Source organism: Pleurodeles waltl, chromosome 7 (assembly GCF_031143425.1).
Source record: "Pleurodeles waltl isolate 20211129_DDA chromosome 7, aPleWal1.hap1.20221129, whole genome shotgun sequence".
NCBI classification, from domain to species: Eukaryota; Metazoa; Chordata; class Amphibia; order Caudata; family Salamandridae; genus Pleurodeles; species Pleurodeles waltl.
The window spans coordinates 1384162907-1384181939 of record NC_090446.1 but is presented as its reverse complement, the minus strand read 5'-3'; the positions used below and the strand labels follow the sequence as shown (position 1 = coordinate 1384181939).

At 43.9% G+C, this 19033-nt stretch overlaps 1 protein-coding gene across 2 annotated transcripts in view; it reads right to left on the bottom strand.

Moving 5' to 3' along the window:
• Positions 1 to 19033, bottom strand: part of LOC138246373 (sodium-dependent neutral amino acid transporter B(0)AT2-like) — a 278385-nt gene that overhangs the window by 225079 nt on the left and 34273 nt on the right. The window lies entirely within an intron of this gene.

The window sequence follows — 19033 nt, the reverse complement described above, 5'->3', positions numbered from 1 at the left end:
CAACAATGAAATCCCTGGTTTCTAGTGGCCTTCCGCCCCCCTCCATCCCCCATATGGCAGATCGGCCTAAAAAAACTGCTGAATCAGCTTTGGGGGCGATGAGCGTGACACATGGATGTAGTTTGCATCCGGGGAGCGACCCTTGCCTAAGGGGTCGATCCCTCAACAATAATTAACAAAATCCCTGGTAGCCTAGTGGTGTGGATTCCTGCTCCACAATCGCAGCTCCACACACGATCATGGAGCAGGAATCCACTCTTTACAGGCGCAGGGGGAACGTCCTTACCTCCTGGGTCTGTAAAACTTTTTTTTTAAACCTGGGAGGAGGACTTAGCAAAAAGCAAATGGCTTCCAGGGCGTCCCCAGCTGCATGTCATGCTGTTGCACGCCGCAAGTGTGGCGATGTCATCAGATCGTCAAATGGGGCTGTTGGGGGTAGCAACGGAAGTGCTTCGGCTGCCATTCCCTGTGGAGGGGAGGAGTGAAAGTGGGCTGCCCACAGAGGGAAAGCCAGCACATACCCCAAGGACAGTGCGAGGACAGATTAGGTACATCCGCAGCACACGCCCCGTGCTCATGACGGAACCGTTCACCTCACCTCCCCTGCTGTCATTCAGCAGCAACGGCCCCGTACAGCCCTCAAACACGGCCCAGGTTGGGAGCAGTGAAAAATAAAATGGTAGTAAACTCATCATATTACCATTTTATTTTCTACCTTTGCTGCACTCGCTGTTGAGGGGTTGGGAGGGGGGGCAGAAAAGGTAGGAGGTGCGTTCCCCGACCAAATGGAGGAACTGACGCTCAACAGAAATAGGACATCAAAGGTATAGCTCGGAGACAGCGATAGTGGGGCTCAGGTTGAGGAAAGTGAGTCAAGTCCTTATCAGCAGAACCTCAGGTTTAGCAAGTAGTGGCTAAAAGTGGTAGTAACTGCCCACAGATCATAAGAGATGGAGGAAACTGAGCAGAAGTAAAGAAAGCAAGTAGGCAGTTGAGGTGTGTGCTATATGTAAGTCCTTTGTAGTCCCAGTGTAAACAGTCCTACCAGCCTCCAGTTAAGATTCACAGCTAGGTAGCGAAAGGTCAAAATAACCAGGATGTTACCAGGCCGGTATGCTCAAGCCATATCCCACAGAAAAAGCAACACTACTTGGGCCATCAGGCACCTTAGCTGAACCTCCACAACATGGCTCATGCTGGCAGTAGCTCCCAAGAGGCTCCTGGTAGCCACCAACTTCCTATTGTTACTTGGGCAAAGAACCTGCGAGACACCACTGCGGGCCTGGTGAAGGGCAATCAGGTCCATCCATGTTCACATTCCATCTAACTGACACTCAGGGAAGCTGTCAGCAAGAGGCCCTGATTAAGGAGGAAGCTTCAAGTTCCAAAAGCTGTGTACTGTTTTACAGGGTAATAGGTCAAGTAATAGCACCTGATTCCTGAGCCCAAGTAAAGATGAGGCCCTTCACAGAACCATCAATGATGAACTACACAAGGATGGAAGTTTTGTTACGACAGAAAGAATGGGGTAAACTGAAATCCTTCTACAGCTTCAAATATCATTCAACAGTTCTTCAGTGCTTTTTCAGATGTAGCCTCAGGGCAAAGCAGTCCAGAGTGTCTAAGATCTTGGCTATCACCAGTCAATGAAGTTGGTTTAGGGGGTATAGACAGATAGTCAATTAGACACTGAAAACCAGTGTACACTAGAATGTTAGAGGAACTGAATAAGTCTAGGATACCTAAAGAGGGACAAGTGATCCTCTTGGTTGGCACTGGAATTAAACTTCATAAATCAAGAACCTAGATCTTCCGCTCTAAATGATTTGATTAATGGCATCCCGCCTTTCACAATTTTTAAAATTCTGAATACACAATGGTGCACTTTGCTGCCCACATTCAAGGAGTTAAGGTGACATTCAATGGCTGAATTAACGGTTTTCACTTCGGATGAATCTGATGCATCTACCACACAGGTGCTAGAAATAGAACAACAGCTGTACTTTTGACAAACAATAGCTTTCACCTGAAATTTACCAAATTCCAACAGCAGGACTTATCCATTGCCCTTACCCAACCCCCTCCGTGGGTATTCTTATTAGTAGAATGTGCATCTTCCAGCACTGATTGTGATCCCTTAAGGGACGGAAATGTCCATGCAGCAAGAGGTCTAATTAGTCAAATAAAGGAAATTCTGACAGCTTCCAATAAGTAATGCATTAATATCCTTAGTCTTCTGGGAGCCTTAAACTACGTTCTGTTGACTGTTTTTATTTTATTTCAGACACTTGAACGTTAGTGATTATTTTAGCAGCTTTTTTTCTGAAATTACAACTTTTACTTTGAAGGAAACGCAAATCCTGACACATATTCAATTCTTATTAGATCTCACCAGGGGAAGAAAGATTGATACATGCTGACTTGAATGTAATTCTTCATATTCAATAAAAAATGCTCAAATACTTGTATGTTATGTGCCTGCATTTCTCAAGTTTAAAGATCTGATTTAGAGTTTTGTGGACGTGTACTGTTTCACAGACCTGACGGACATCCTGTCCTTATCATTTCAAGGGCATTATATCCTAATGCACTTGCAATAATGTGGACAAGAATTCTACCACATTTATACCCATCTGCGAAATTCTAAATCAGGTCCTATGCTTCTGGGGATTATGACAGGACTGGATGATGGTGAGGAATCCAGAATAGTATCAAGGTCTTCAAAGAACAATTTAATGCATTGTTGGAGAAAAATATAGAAAACAGCCATCTGTGTTTTTTAATGGAGCACAGACACTTCCTGCTATGTGTTCTATAGAGGGTGGTCAGTGAGAGCGAGAATGGGCAGAGAAGATTTGATTTTGAGGGATGTATTGAGAAGGATGGGGTAGCCAAAATCAACTATATGCTAATATATACACACTTGGGGAACATAAAAGGGAATGTTGCCAGGGCTATACTGGAGTAACATCAGTAGTTCTCCATATACAGGTCAAGAGACCAAGGGGACCGGTGAGGAAATAGACTAGTCCTTGAAAACACAGGTAAGGTCTGGAAAGAACTTATAGAGCAACATGAGAAGTACATAAGGGAAGCAAGATTAAACATTAGTTATTTTAACGTCCTACACAAATGGCACTGGTCACCATTCAAGGTACAAGTCGCTAGGCTGACCCACTCGTCTCTATGTTGGAGATACAAAATATAGAATTTCAACAGAGTACACATGCAATAAGGGTGTGATAAACTCAACAATATGGTGCAACCCTATGGAATAGAATAAGAGAAGACGTGTGAATTGCAGAGCCACTAACCGCACCAATAGCACTACTTCATGATGCTACATCACTTCCCACAATCGCATACAACAAACGAGGTGGTTTGCAACATCACTGGGAATGGCAAAAAATTGAAATATTAAGATATTGAAAACAGCAAGGTTAACGATTGGGAATGCCTGGTTAAAAGACGTACAAAATGGAGACTTATGAGAACTTGATATTTAAATTAGCAGTTCAGATGGATATGTTTGAAGAAACAAGCTGACATTGAGGCCAGAGAGAGCAATAGAAAAGGAACCTGTAGCGTCTTCCCTGGTCTGGGTATCCAGCAATAACTAGGCCCACACTGAGCTGTAAATCACATCTTTATTCCTCTGCGTGTACTTGTGAACTCCCCCCATTCTAACCCAAGCTTTCATTCCATTCTATTCTAGTGATTATGTCACACGCTGATACGGAGTCCGCTGAGAGCCAAACATGCTCCGTGCATGATACTACAACTCCCTCTCTGTTAAATGAAAAATGTAAACTTTTTAGAAAATCAGTAAATATATATGTGTACAATTATATTTCTTGCAGTCTTCGTGGGGCCTTGATCATGCAAACTGATCTGGTTACTGGAAGATGTAACCTGTCATCTTAAGTGTTAGAGAATGCTAAAGATTATGTTGAAACTGCACTAGTTACCGAGTCTTCATTGTTTGCCCGACACATGTTAACGCATATGCGTACAGCTCCTTCACTGTACTTTTTGGGCACTACTGCTACAGGAGAAACTCGTGGTGTTGGACCAGTGGAATGCTCAATGATATTAGGCTTACATAACAATCCAAGTTATTTTTTTCAGCAGCTTCTTGTAAATGAAAAACAATGTGTCTATGTCTAGGAGCAACATGACGTACATCCTAATTAATATGCAGCTTCACTTTTATAGTCGTTAACTTTCCTAAACCATGAAACAATGAGGGAATCTGACTATTTTGTGATGACCAACCATGTTATAATTCACTGAAATCAGTCACATGTCAGCAGCTTATTGAAACTGAGAAAACAGGCATTTGCGCTGTACCTTGAAGCACATGAATCTTTGCTTGTACCTTTGTTTTCTTATGTTTCACTTTCACTACAAATGAACCTCAACTCTTCATGGGGGTATATGCAGTCCAAGTGTACACTTTGTTTTTCAACGCCGTAAGCTGCGGTAATGGAGATAGTTCATTGTATTTCTCTTCAGGCATTTTATTTATTGATGCACCACTGTTGATAATGAAAGGTATTGAACATCCATTTATTTTCAATGTAATCTTTGGACAGTATTTGTATTATCTTGCGGCTTTGGCATGTCGACTGTTCTTTGACTAAAAGTTTTCTTCACTTGCAACCAGTCCGACATGTGCACATTTCTCTAAGGTAAACATCAACATGGCACAATCACTTTCTTCACTTTCACTTATTATTGAGATGGAAGAACTGTTTCACAATGATTTAGATGACTTTGTTTAGTATCTATTTATCTCAACTGATGTCACCTCTTGGCCTTTTGGGCATGCATTGAATGTTGTTTCTGGAACATTCTGGTGGCCATTTTGTCTTTGCACCGTGACGCGTTTACTTTTTCCTTTGCTCTATACATTGTCACAAAATGGTTCTCTTTCCCACAGCCTTTGCAAATTTGTCCAATGGCGGGACACTTTATTTCGTGTGGAAATGAAAACCCACATCTAAAGCACAACTTCCTAAGGGTAGACATCACTCAGAGTCCTTCAGGGCTTGATTTCGAGTTTGGTGGATGGGTTTACTCCGACACAAACATGACGGATATCACGTCCGCCATATTAAAATTCCATTATTGCCAATGGAAACTGTAATACCACGGGGGGATATAACTCACATTTGTGATGGAGTAACTCGTCCCCAAAACTCTAAATCAGGCGCTCAGACTTTTATTTCGTATTACTTTTCACGCTCATGACTCACTCGCTCTGGGCACCTCCGACTTCCACAGCTTGTCTCTCAGCACATTCTTTAGCTCTGGCAGCCATCAACACTCGCTCCAGACTAAGAGTTTCTCTCAGCATTTGTCACCTGAATGAATCAGACAAGCATGCATCAATAACTTTAACCTGCATGACTTCTTCATCATTAAACTAATTAAACTTACAGTGTTTGACGAGTGTATCGAGATTTTCCACTGATTCATTGATTGTTTAAAAAACTCTTTGACGTTCTTGACTGAAAAAGTATCTTTCTTAATCAACATTTGGTTCTGGATTAAACTTGAGATTCAATGCATCTTTAATCTGACGGTATCTGACTTCTCCGACAGTTCTCTGCATTCTCTTTATTATTTCTTTCACACCATCACCAGCAAGGTTTTTAATATATTGATAATCTTCCTGTTATCAGTCTCTACAAGTGCATCAATGAAATCTTCAAACGTCTCTATTCAAGCAGTCCATCTATTGCCAAGATTTTGCTTTTTGGAGGTATCGAAAGGTGGTGGTGGTTTCAGGAAAGCAGCAGCACTGTAAGTCAATGTGGAACTTACTAACATTGAGAGTAGTGTGCTCCCTGATGCTGCAGGATGATCATGTCATACAAGCCTTCTTTAAATCAGTTGACATGTAAGCCCCAGGATAATCTTTTGCATTATTCGAAAAGGTAAACATTTCACACCGGCTTGAGCTGCACTTTGACTCCAGACACGCTAACTGTTTAGTTGGCACTTTGATGAAGGCACATGTGGCAAGCGCAAGCAATTTGCTTGGACAACATCAACCTCTCCAGGAAGGCACTTTCTTCTTTGGGTTACTTATCTCATTCTTGTTGCAAGTTATAGTCTTCCCCAGCCTGGGTACCTGCCACACACAGAGCTGTAAATCGCACGTCTTTATTCCTCTGCATATACCTGTGAACTCCCCATATTCTAACCCAAGCCTTCATTACATTCTATTCTAGCGATTATGTCACACACTGATATGAAGTCCACTGAAAGCCAGAAAGGATACATTCCAGAGCATGCAAGACACTATAGAATCAACTGATGATGTTGAACATTGGGGCGTCTGAACTCGAAGTGGGCAGAAACAAGAAAACAATGGAGCAATACTTACTGGTGTGTGTAACGTTCAGGCTGAGACAAAGGCAGAAGCTATAAAGATTGTGAACGATAGAAAAGGGATGGAACCCAATCGATTTTGCTAATTGTTAATATCAATAAATAAAATAGAAGGAGAGCTTCACCCCAAACATTTGCTGCAGTGCAGGCGAGTGATCAAACGTGGCATGTTCCATGTGGTGTGCTTCAGAAGTTTCTTTGTTCGAGTATGTTGTTAAGCCAACAGATTGAATGAGTCAACATGTTCTGTATTTAAGAGGATCTTATTCCAGTGTGAAATTATTCCAGTGTGAAATTGTTACTGTTGAGTTTTTTTAAATAGAAGGAGTACTTAGTACTTGGTTGGAAGGTGCATGAGAACAGTTAGGAGGATAACTTTCAACACATTACTAGAGAACGCTGGGAAGCATGGTTGAGCACATATTGCTTTATGTGTAAAGAGTGGTGGCAAATGATGAGAGGTAGTGATGCTAAACGTAGAGGACAGTACCTGGGTGGAGAAAGGCAGGAAAGAAGTTTCTGGGTAGTGGTGAGAGGGTCATTTGTGCTGTGAACGATACTGTGAATAAAACAATAGTAAGCTTAAATTGCATTTACATTGTGCTTACCAACCCTGACAAAGTGTTGAAGTTGGACATTGTCATTTGCATGGACACAGTATGTCGGGGTATAGTACAAAGGGGTTAAGAACACCAATCACCGAGGGTTAGAGTTCACCAGGCGGCAGGCACAGAGCATGAGGAGGGGTATCAGCCACAGGGGTACAAATGCATCAGTCACTTGGAGGTTACTTTTCACACATCAATGAGAGTTTCAATGTGCAGGGCTGCACCCTTGAACATAATGTGAAAAAGTAAATAAGACTGCTACTTGCTATAACATCCAGACAGCAAACACATCAACAGCAAACATTTTATATTTGCATTAAAGCATACAACACATCATATTTTTAAAGAATCACTCCAACAAGTAATAATATACTCCAACCCCTATACCTGGTGCAAGATTTTATGCCAGCCTAACCTCAAGGGTTCCTCAGTAATAAAGGCATTACAGCATCACTCCATCAGATAGCAAACCAACTCAATATGTATAGAACTACAGATGGGTAGCATTGTGATCCCTCTTCCCTCTGCATCCCCCCTTTACCGGCTACAGACAGGGTTCTTTATGGGCCTCTTTTTTTATTGCAGCTTGGCAGGTAAAAGTATGGAAGGGTGAAAGGATGGATGGATGAGTGAGTGAAAGGATGGGCGGATGAATGGTGAGATGATGGGTGGATGAAAAGATGGCCGAGTAAATTTAAATCTGAGAGCATGGATAGGTGGATGAAAAGATGGCAGAATACATGAAAATCTGAGAGGGATGGATGGATGCAGAGTAAACTGAAATCTGAAAGGATGGATGGATGATGAATGGGTTAAAGGATTGTAAGGTGAATGGAAATATGATGATAGATAGATGGGTGAGTGGATTGAAAGGATGAAAGGATAAATGGGGATCTCAGAGGATGGATGGATAGTAGAGTAAATGGAAATCTGAGATGATGGTTGGGTGAGACCTGTGGTGTGACGTTGGTGAGGGCAACAGTGGGCGGATCCCGCATGCTCTGCTGCTGAGGCATCTGAGGGACCCTCCCCGAATTCACTTCAGGGGGGGACACGTAGGAGCCGCAGAAAAGCGCAATACCTGGACGAGCAGCAACCTGACAAATGAAGGTTTCCGTGGTGCCGTATCTTTGGCGAGAATTGTGAGAATGGTGAGGCTCGCATGTTGTGACAGCGGAGGGCAATAACTGCTTGTTGGTGCCGTGAGGGGCCGCAAGGTTGATGGCGGCGATGTGCTTAGCTTTGTTTTCCTTTGGGTACCTGACTCGCACACAGTTGTGAGGAGATGCGAGCTGCGCAACTGGAGAGGCAGTAGTTAACCTGCCTACTCCAACAACCGAGCAAATGTTGAGAAGGGAAAGCAGGATGTCCTCTAAGTCTGCAAGTCCAGAGGATATCCTGCAGCGTCAGTGTGTGAGAGCAGGTACTGATGCTGTGCAGCAGGGGGTGGCCTCCCCAGTGGGCCCTCTCCAAGTTTCTGGCCTCCCCAGTGGGTCCTCTCCACGTTTCTATTATTACAGAAACAGTGCCCGAGTTGTTTGTCTCTTCCACTGTTCCTCTGGAACCTGTTGCCAAGGACACGGGTGCCCTTTCTTCTCTCTTGATCCCGGGGCCATCTTCCTCTGCTGGGGCTAGCCAGGCTCTAGAGTCAAAGCCTGGGAAAGCCAAGGACTATCCTTTGTTTGCTAAAGGCAGAGCAGGTTTTGCTGCTTCAGAGCCCACTTAGCCCATCACCTCCCAGGCAGATTCACTGGAACTTGTCTCCATTCCTAGCCGCTCCGTATCGCAAACACAGCTTCAGGACCAAATCGTGCAAGATTGCTCTTCTTCTGTTAAGCTCCCTGACCAGCAGGAAAAATATGTGCAACAGCAGCAAGTATCCACAGACGAGTAGTGATTATGCAGCTGGACACTAAGAATATGCTTAATATGATATTGGATGGGATCAGAGGCCTTAAGGCATCACTTGCCGCTGAGGTTTGGCAAAATTGAGCAGGCAATGACTCAGCTCCCGGAGAGGCTCAAGAAGGCAGAGATCAGAGTGTCAAAGCTAGAAAGAAGCTTGTCTCCTAGCTTGTAAAGCAGTATATGTCCCTTGAGGCCAATCTTGAGGCGTTTGAAAATCATTCTCGCAGTTCTAATTTATGGATTGTTGGTGTTCCAGAGGGCTGTGAAGGCTAGCAAGTCCCTCAACGAGTCAACTCTTTCATCAGATCCCAGGTAATTCCAGATTTCTCAGGGGATCTATCGATAACAAGGGCATATTGTATACTGGCTCATTGCCCTCCGAAGTGCTAAATTTTCACACACTATTTTGGTCAACTTCATAGATTATCGGATTAAGAAAAGGGTACTGGCAGAGGCCATCAGGCAAAAACAATTTTCTACACCCGAGATCCCTCAATGTCCTATTTTCTCTGATATGACTACTTCAACTGCTCGCAGGAGGAAGGACTTTGTGAAACTGATGCATCTTTTTAAGGCCCAGGGCCTTCAAGCATCTATTGTGCAGCAATCAAAACTGAAAGTTCTGGCCCAGGGACAGTTTAATCTATTATTTAATATGGCAGAGGCTCAGCAGTTTCTCCACGAGATTTCTAACAAGTCAAATAAGTAAAATGTCTAGGTATGCATGCTGATTTAACTTGATGTTCATTTGACTGGTTTATCATAGATTGTTTTGAAAATGCAAAAAAATGATTAATGTTTAGAGTAATAGTGGCTTGTGGTGGGAGGGCACAGAGTGCAAACTCATGGTACCCAATTCAAGGTGACATATGTCAGGAGGGGTAATGCGAGCAATTCACCATCTGCGAGGGTTTTTTTGTTTTTGTTTTGGACCTCACGTTTGGCCTCACGTTTGGGGTGCCCCCCCCCCCCCCTTTTTGGAGAATGGGTAGAGTGTGAGGGTTTACACATGTAAAAAGAGCAGATTTGAGAGTAGATTTGCATTACCGAGCATACATCTTTGGAAGGTCATTTTTTAAATGTCTTGGGTGGGGATGATTTTCTTAATTGGGTGTAAAATAGAAAAGATTATAATGCAGAATTACTGTTCAGATGTGGAGTCATTTTCTAAAATTCATCTGATATCTGGTAGTTGCAGTGGGATGTGAAATTAGACGTGTTATTTGTAACGTAAACAGTATGTCAAACAGACGGAAATATCTGGGAGTGTTATACTAGCTAGGGGCCTTCTGCCCAGATGGTATATACCTACAGAAAACATATTTGAAGACTAATAGCCCTAAAATCCATATACCTAAAATCTTTGGGCAAATGGTTCATGCATCTGCAGGTGTAGCGGTATGGGGAGTGGCAATCTTTTTAGGCAAAGGCCATGACTGGCAGATTTGTGATGTAAATCGAGAACCTCAAGACGGTGGTTATGGTTGAAGGTGCAACTCAACGGTGCTCCTCTAAACCTGGTTAGTTATTACGCCCCTGTCTTCAATGACCCAGATGCTTTGTCACAGATCCATAAAGTGGTGATGGGGGCGGTTGGTCCTTTGATTTTAAGAGGTAATTTTTACTTTATTCAAGACTTAGTATTGGTTACCTCTAATAAGTCTAAAAAACAACTGAAGCCAAAAACGAAAAAGGTCTTAGAAGTAATTAAACATGATTATGCAATATCATACTGCGTCTCGCATTGATTTTTTTGGTCTCTTGTTGTATCGAGATGCTCAATTTTGACATCTGGGCCAATTCTTTCTCTGACCGTTTAGTGGTTTCGAACACAATTAAGGTAGAGAGGCCGAGGCGGGTAAGACCTAGGTGGCAACTTGATCGGTCACTGTTAGCTGATAAGACATGACTCACCGATATGCAGCAGTTCATCCAGGATTTCTTTTTGGTAAATCGTGGAACCGCCTCAATTATTTCTGGCTGGGAGGCATTTAAAGCTGCAGCAAGGGGCCATACTATCACCTATCAGGCTTGGCAAAGCAACAATCGTACAGAATAAATTGCTGTGCTTGAAGTGGTGGTTGATTCGGCCTCACGGGCTAACATAGGAGCTGGTCGTCCCTCCCCTACAGTACAGAATTGGCTAAGCCTAAAGAAGAGCTACAGGAATTCTCTATGTTACAGGAAATGAAGAGCTCAAGATCTTATCATCAAAAATTATATGAAGAGAACCAGCACAACAGTAGATTTTTTGCCTGGTCCACCAGGGTTAGGCAAGAAGCACTTTTGGTTAGGTAATTAGCCAATTCAACCACAGGTGTGATAGTTACTGACAGGGCTCAAGTCTTGGCATTATTTCTGCAGCGTAATAAGGCACTTTATGAATCTGGCTATCAGACCATGCAGCAGTAGGTTCAGGACTATTTTCATCTTCCTCGGATGACCTGATCCCAGGCGGAAAAACGTATTACTGTTATTTTTATTAGGGAAGTACAGGAAGCCCTTCCTGCTATTTCAAATGGGAAGGCAGCCAGCAATTATGGTTTTCCTGTCGAATTTTATAAAACGTTTGCCAAAGATCGATTACCTTTTTTGAGTGACTTGTTTAACTCAATATTTGAAGGGGAGAGGCACATTCAAAGAATCTACAATAGTCAGCTTTGTAAAAAAAAGAAATTCTAGGGATGTCAATTCATACCGTCCCATAAACTAGCTTAATACAAATTATAAGTTATTCAAGAAGGTATGGGCTGCCTGTATTACTCCTTTGGCTCAGACCCTAATTCATAGGGATCAGATGCGCTTTGTGGCTGGTAGACTGATTGCTGCTAACACTGGCTTTCTAGAACAAGCATTAGACTTCTTCTCAACTAATAATACCAGTGCAACAGTAATACTGGTCGAAGGTAAGAAAGCTTTCGATTTGGTCAATTGGCACGCTCTCTTTTTTCTCCTGAAAAATTTGGTTTCCCTTCCCAATTTATTGACATGCTTGGTAAGTTATATCAAGGTGCTCAAGCTCAAGTTGTGGCAGGAGTTGTCAATATTAGTTGGGGGACTCACTAGGGATGCCCTCTTTCTCCTATTTTATTTACCTTTTTTCTAGAAGCCCTTGCAGTTAGGATTTAGACTAATTTGGCGATTGAAGTCCCTATCTCAGCTATGTCTAAACTGATAATGTTCGCCGATTATGTTGTTCTGTACCTGAAAGCAGATAGAGAGAACGTACAAAGTGCAATAGAGGAGTTCTCACAGTTCCAGGATATCGGAGGCAATAAAATTAACCATAATAAAACCGAACTGCTTCATTTTAATACTCCTGCTAGTAATCTTCCTGACCTTTTACATCAACAAGCGTCATTCCCAGCCCCAAATCAATATCTTGGGATATATGTGACCAACAATATTTCTCAGTTATTTCAGCTAACTTTCCTCCAGATGTTTTATAAAATCTAGGGCCCTTTAGATAAAATGACACTTCTCCAATTGACTCTGACAGGTATGGTGGCTCTTATTAAAGTGTCTATTCTTCTGCTGCTATTATTTCTATTTTCTAATATTCCTAACAAAATCAGTAATAGATTTTTCAGCGACCTTGCTACTATGATTAGACAATTTATATGAAATCATAAAACACCCAGGGTGAAGTACTCTGTGCTTCAGCTCTCAACTGCACATAGCGGGTTGGTTCTTCCTCACTTACAAACATAACATGAGGCAGCCCCCTCTTGGATATCGTGGTCAGAATGTTGACCTGTGGGGCTAGATTCCATTCATTTGTTTTATCATACCATACCATGATGTGCGAGGCTGATATATGGCTTCCGGTTTTCATTAAGATCCTGAAACTGCCTAATAAAACTAGATATTAGTTAATACAAGGCTGGAGTGCCGGGCTGACATTTTATTGTACTAATCAAATTTCTTCAGCAGCTGTGTTGTGAACGCATGATGCAGTATTTTGGAGCAACACTCCTGGAGCAATTGGAGTGTGACTGGTCCCTGTCATTCAGACCGGTTTTGCATTGTGTGCAGCCCGTGTTTCGGTGCCTCTGGTGCTCTTTCGAACATGCACTGGAAGTTTGTCTTTCTATGCAGCGCTTTACTTTCATTGGACGCTGATCTGTTGATGTTCTCGCTGAGGGCTCATTACCAGACATGAGTGTTGAGTATGCATTTGCTACGGTAAGCTACTTACAAGTTGTCCTTCCCTGGAGGATGTGGCTCTTAACTCATCAATTGGGCACACCACGGAATGCCGCCTTGGCTGAGGCTCAGGCTATGGAACACAACTGCTCCTTGGTCCTTCTCGGCGATGCCTTTCCAACTTTAACACCTGCCAAAGTGGAAGATTTCCTGTCCTCCATTGTCCTGGAATTGACTGGAAATACTAAAAATTACTCTGACTCTTAAAATGTGGTCCTTTTAAGCCACATGTTAACATTTTATATGCTCATGTGTCCTTTAAACTTGTCATTATTGACATGTGTGTATATATATATATATATATATATATATATATATATATATATATATATATACATATCTTGAGTTTAGTTTTAGCAGCTTATATATCTATTTAGGCTTTGAACCACCTTCAACTGACAAGGGGAGGGTGTTGTGTAGCCGTTTCAGTTATAGCTCCATGCACGTTATTTAACATACTAGGTCTGCCACTGTGCATTTTAAGCTAGACATATTTTCTACGCCATGTCGTGTAGACTCTCATTATTCTAATGAGACTACTGGATTTCGAGCAGCAGAATCGCCTGCGGTGTGGGAAACTGAGTCTGACCCACTACAAGTGACACCTGTCGCCCTAATCCGGGTTTTGCTCCGGCTAACTAGCAGTGCCTCATCTCTACCCAAGGGCAGGGATGATTGGGCCGCCGAGCGCATGACATAACTGGTTTCTCAGGGAAGCCGTGGTCACTCAGGTCTTATCCATTTCTCTCAGTTACATTAGTCTCATATACACAATGACAAACAGAGGCAGTATATGTTTTAGTAATGCTTTTAATGAAGAGACTGCATCTTAGATAGCAAAGCATGGGCTGAAATAACCAGGACGATACAGCATGACAAGATTAAAATTGTGAAAAGGAGAGTGAAGCATAAAAATAAGGCCACCATATTGTCACTACAATCAATAGACTAATTCCTACCTAGGCTATGATACAGCACAGTGTGTTAAGCTCTAATTCTGCCCTTCAGGTTCCCCTGGGAAGACATAATCTCCCATACCTGAGCAAAGGCCTGAAGTCTGCAAAAGCAGCTGTAGCGAAACATTCAGCAATCAGTATACAGTTGTGGTTATCTGGCTGGAATCTCCCTCTTTTAACCCTACCAGCTCAGATTTGTGGGTTTACAACTTCCTTCATCACATGTTGAATATTGGCATTGTTCAGGGTTTAAGGAAATAGGACAGTTTTTATTTCAGGGAAGAAGTATGACTTGGCAAGAAATTTGTGCACAACTCAGCGATTCATGTGATTTAGTTTTGGTTTCCATCAGACTGTACATTTCCTGAGATTCCATGGTCCAGATCCTTTACCCGAAATGCACCCGTGTTGAAGGCGGTTTGCAGGTCTAATCTTTTTGGCATAGGGAACTGGTATAGGCTGCTGCACAACCAAGGTACACAGGTATGTCTCACTACAGCTCTAGAGAAGACTGATAAATCGCACAAAGTAGATTTTCCGAGGAGGACTGGCAAGCGATTTCCCTTTTGGGCCATAAGGCCTTAGGGACAGCTAATTTTAAGAGAATGTCATTCTTATCTCACTGGATGGCATGCTATACTCTGGTGGACCTACATAAACAAACTTCCCTCTTTAGAAGATCGGTGCTTTCGGTGTAAGCAGGAGAGCGCTGGTACATGGCTCCATATTTTTTTATTCCTGCTCAAAACTGGTGCTCCTTTGGCATTCACTTTCCTCGGCCTTGGGCCAGGCTCTGGGTACAGATATAGAGTGGGAACCTGTGTTAGTTATATTTGACTTTGTTTCTTCAGTACGCGGGTATCAATTGAGTAAATCAGCTCAGATATTTATGTCTATTGCACTTTCCGTGGCCCAGTCACTCATTCTTCAATTCTGGCATACAGAGCAGGTTCCATCATATAGAGAATGGCTTGAGAAAATGTCTAGAATAAGACGGCTTGATGAGGCATATGCTAAAAGGGTGGGAAGCTTGAAGAGATTTCTGTCATCATGGTATTACTTTTTGTTTTGTAAAATGTTGGGATAGCTCTGTTTATCTGAAATTTTGGAGGGCATAGGGGAAGGCACTAATCAGATATTAGTTGTAAGTCAGGGCTCGAAAAATCTACTTGACCATGGCAAGTTTATTTTATGAGGTCGAGCTATTTTTAGATTCCACTGGACCCTTCTGGGGAATGGACAAAGAACAGGTGTTCTGCTCAGTCAGAAACTAAATTAGCAATTAAGATGCCTTTAAATCATCCTTGTCACATTTGCTATGTGTTCAGAGATAGAGGTCAAAAGTCAGTCTTTCTTCTTGCAATGCGAATACTTTTCATACTTTTCCTTGTGACTGCAGAGCTCCATGATTTTGTAAGGTGAACTGTCTAACCTATGTGAAATGAAAGGCTTTTGGTATCAAGTTTTTCCTAACATACAACATTTATACAACTAAGTCAACTTTACAAACATTTCAAAATATATCTCAGTAGCTCTGAAAGACATTTTTTTCTACTTCTGTGTACAATGGTTGAGCCCTACTTGGACATTCAACTCTGTGTTCTGGAAGCAGCCTGACCGGAAGGAGTTCAGCGGGCGTTTAGGAGAGAGGCCGGGAGAGAGGCTGCGTCGCATGGGCCGCTTAGCCCCAATCGCCCTGGCGGCCCAGCAGTGCCGGGTGTGTGCAGCAGCAGCAGCCCGGGAGAGAGGCTGTGCTGCGCTGCTAAGCGGCCGTACGGGCCCGCGGACTTACCCACGTCTATACTCAGGGCGCTGGGAGGGCTGGCGCGGTCCCCAGCACGCGCCTCGCTACAACCCAGGTGCTGGCTCACAGATTTCCGGATTCCTTGAGGCTTGTGCTTGGTGCCTGGGGAAGAGGCCCCTCGCCACTGCCCTTTGCCGCTCATTGCTGCTCTTATCAGGGCCAAAGCCCTAAAGGGGGGCTGCAATTTTGGGCCCTTCTTCAACCCTTCTTCGGCCCTGCTATGGACTTGTGGACAGTGGACAACAGTCTCGACCTTGGGCCTGTCTCCGGTGGCCCTGGTGTCCCCCCTCTCACCATCTCTGGCGTTCAGGGTGCTAGTGCATCCCTTTATCAGGTGACTTGGTGTGGCTGCCTTGGGCCGGCAACGGAGAGAGCCAACGACGACTATCAACAATCATTGCAGAGGGAGTGACAGTAACCCGCACGCCCTCATCTCCACAAGTCCGAATGGAAGCTGTGGAAGCCGTGGAGGCAACAAACAAGTCCATGTAGGAGCTGCGGCTACGATAGGGGCAGATTGGAGTCTGGGGTGGGTGCAGGAGCAGGTGCATCCGTTGTTCGCCAGGTGAGGTCGCCAGCACACAGCTACAGCAACCCAATAAACAAGAGACTAAAAGCATTTGGGAATGTGTCAAGGGTGAAACAAGCGTGCTCGTGCCCCCCCTTGGACTGAGGAAGCACTAACAGAGTAAGGTGGTGGCGTGCAAGATCAAGGGCAAGTGCCGCAACAAGAGACAGCAATTAGCAGGGGTGTGGCGGCGCTCAGTCCCTTCCCGCTGGCAGCTCTGAACATTGGCCTGTGCGTCCGCCGGACACAGTTATAGCCCTAACTCCTAAGGCAAGAGAGTTAGAGAATTTGGAGACTCGAGAAGGAAAAACGAAAGAAGTAAGCGTGCTCATGCCCCCCCTTGGTCTGAGGAAGCAATGACAAGCAAGGTGGACTGACAGTACGTGAAGGGGGTGTGGCAGCGCTTAGTACTTCTCCGCCTGTGGCATCTGAACTTCACCTTGAACTTCACCTTGGCAACTGTCAGAAATAGCACTGCACATCTCACCTAGAACTCTTACAAGGCTTAAAATAAACAGTACCAGCATTATATTAGTGACCAGCCTCAGGGCCCTAGGGGCTCTAAGACATCATTTGATCAGGCCCAGGCTTAGTAGTCAGGATTGGAGGTGGCGCGGCTCTGAGCATCTACGTCTTCTCTACCTCTGTCTTAAGCATCGTCAACAAGCACCTCCTTAACAGCATCAATCTGACCGTGGCCTGTGTCTATCCTGACAAGACATCGGAAGACAAAACTGAGCCACAACCAGCCTAAACAGCATAAAGAGAGCAAAGCCCACAGATGAAGTTGGCAAAGCAGATAAAGGAGGCCAAATACAAGGGCCCAAAAGAACAGAGGGTCTCTACAGGACTTTTGGTGACAACTGGAAGTTGGCACATGGAATTTTCTTTAGACACAAGGATTATAGTAAACCAAAGCGGCAGAGAAAACTATCCAGGGCAAGATGTCCCCTTAAGGGTCTGGGCCCGAGCAATAAACTCAATATGCAAAAAAAGCAAAAGAAAAACCTTTGGTATCACAACAGCACCCCTAGCCCGACTGATCCATGTCTAAGTGGCCTGATGTAGCCCCCAGTACTGGTGAATCCCATAGAGCTTATAGCTCCCACAGATCTGGCTAGCCGCAAGGAACACAACATTGATCTGACCTGGGGTAAAAACCTTAAGGAGCACCAAAAAGGCCCTAAACCGAGCCTGAAGCAAAAGGCTCAAGATACCAATCAACCATACATACATAACTATTTTACAAGAAGTAGGAATGATCCAGGTACTGCGGGGATACGGTTGTATCCTCCCACTACAAGGGGTCTCAAGGTTTATGGACCGTTCCAGGAAGTAAGATAACATAACCAGAACAAGCACAAAACGAACCCGGTGGCATTGTAGTCACAGACAATAGCCTGGATACCTCACTTATTGGTGAATTGATACGAGTTGGCAGATACTGCAATAGGAGGCAGTATGGCCACTCATAACAAGAATCAGCAGTATGATATCCCTGGAATTACCATTGGCAATAACACCAACAGCCTTAAAACATATCAAGCTAATGAAAAGAGCCTAACGTCGACAACAGGATTGCCATGTAGTGGGTTGGCTGTGCATGCAAGGGATAGCCGATGGCAATCACCTGTTGAGACACATTACACAGCACCAACCCAATCGGCGGCCTGGTTGGCTCAAGAATCGACAGACACTTGCTGGTCGACATCTTCCCCTGAACAGGGTTTTGAGTGGGTCCCACAGGTCTTACACAGTTCATTGACTCAGGAAGGGTGGCACTCGCAAGACCCCTGCCCCAATGAACGAGCCTGTGAAGAGGACCTTTGAAGAAATCCTCAGAATGTGCACCTGTTAGACAATAAATTGAATGTGTTGATGGGGAAGTTAGAAGGGTGGGACCAGGGCGGTCCTACGGGGAAGGGAGAGGGTGGGAGCCACACAGAAGCAATATTTTACAAACTTTCAATACTCCCAGAGCTGTTAACCAGCTTAATCCAATCTTGCAGACTGGCGGGGACAACAGAAAAAAAAACAACTAGCAAAGGGAGTCCCTCGGAATCCAAGCCTGAGGGGTTGGCTAGCAAGGAGTATGATGTAAGAACTGATTACCTCTCTAAGGCACCTCCACTATCTCCCATAATTATTGTGAAGGAAAAAGGTCCTGAGCCGCTAAATCTGGAAAAAGCTGCAGACCAGCCGCAAAAAGTTCCTCCTCTCATGGTGCACTCCTCTTCTACTGTGGAAAACAATAGCTTAGAAGAGCTAACCTCGGAGATAGTTCCAAAAGAGTCCTTAAATGAGCCTCCCTTCACGGTGCTGCCACTATCCCCTACAATCACTGCGGGGGAAAAGTAGTCTAGAAGCAAAATCTGCGAAGACAGAGTCAATCCAGCTGCGTAAGTCAAGCAAGGGGTATGCTCAACAGCCATCATTGTCAAGAAGACAGAAGAAGAGGCTGAAAAAAAACATGTAAATCCACAAAAAAAACCGTAGATGGAATCGCGCTGAGAGACCATTCAACAACCCCCCCCCCCACACCCCACAGACACTTTGGCACCATATCCCATTTTTATGCAGAGAC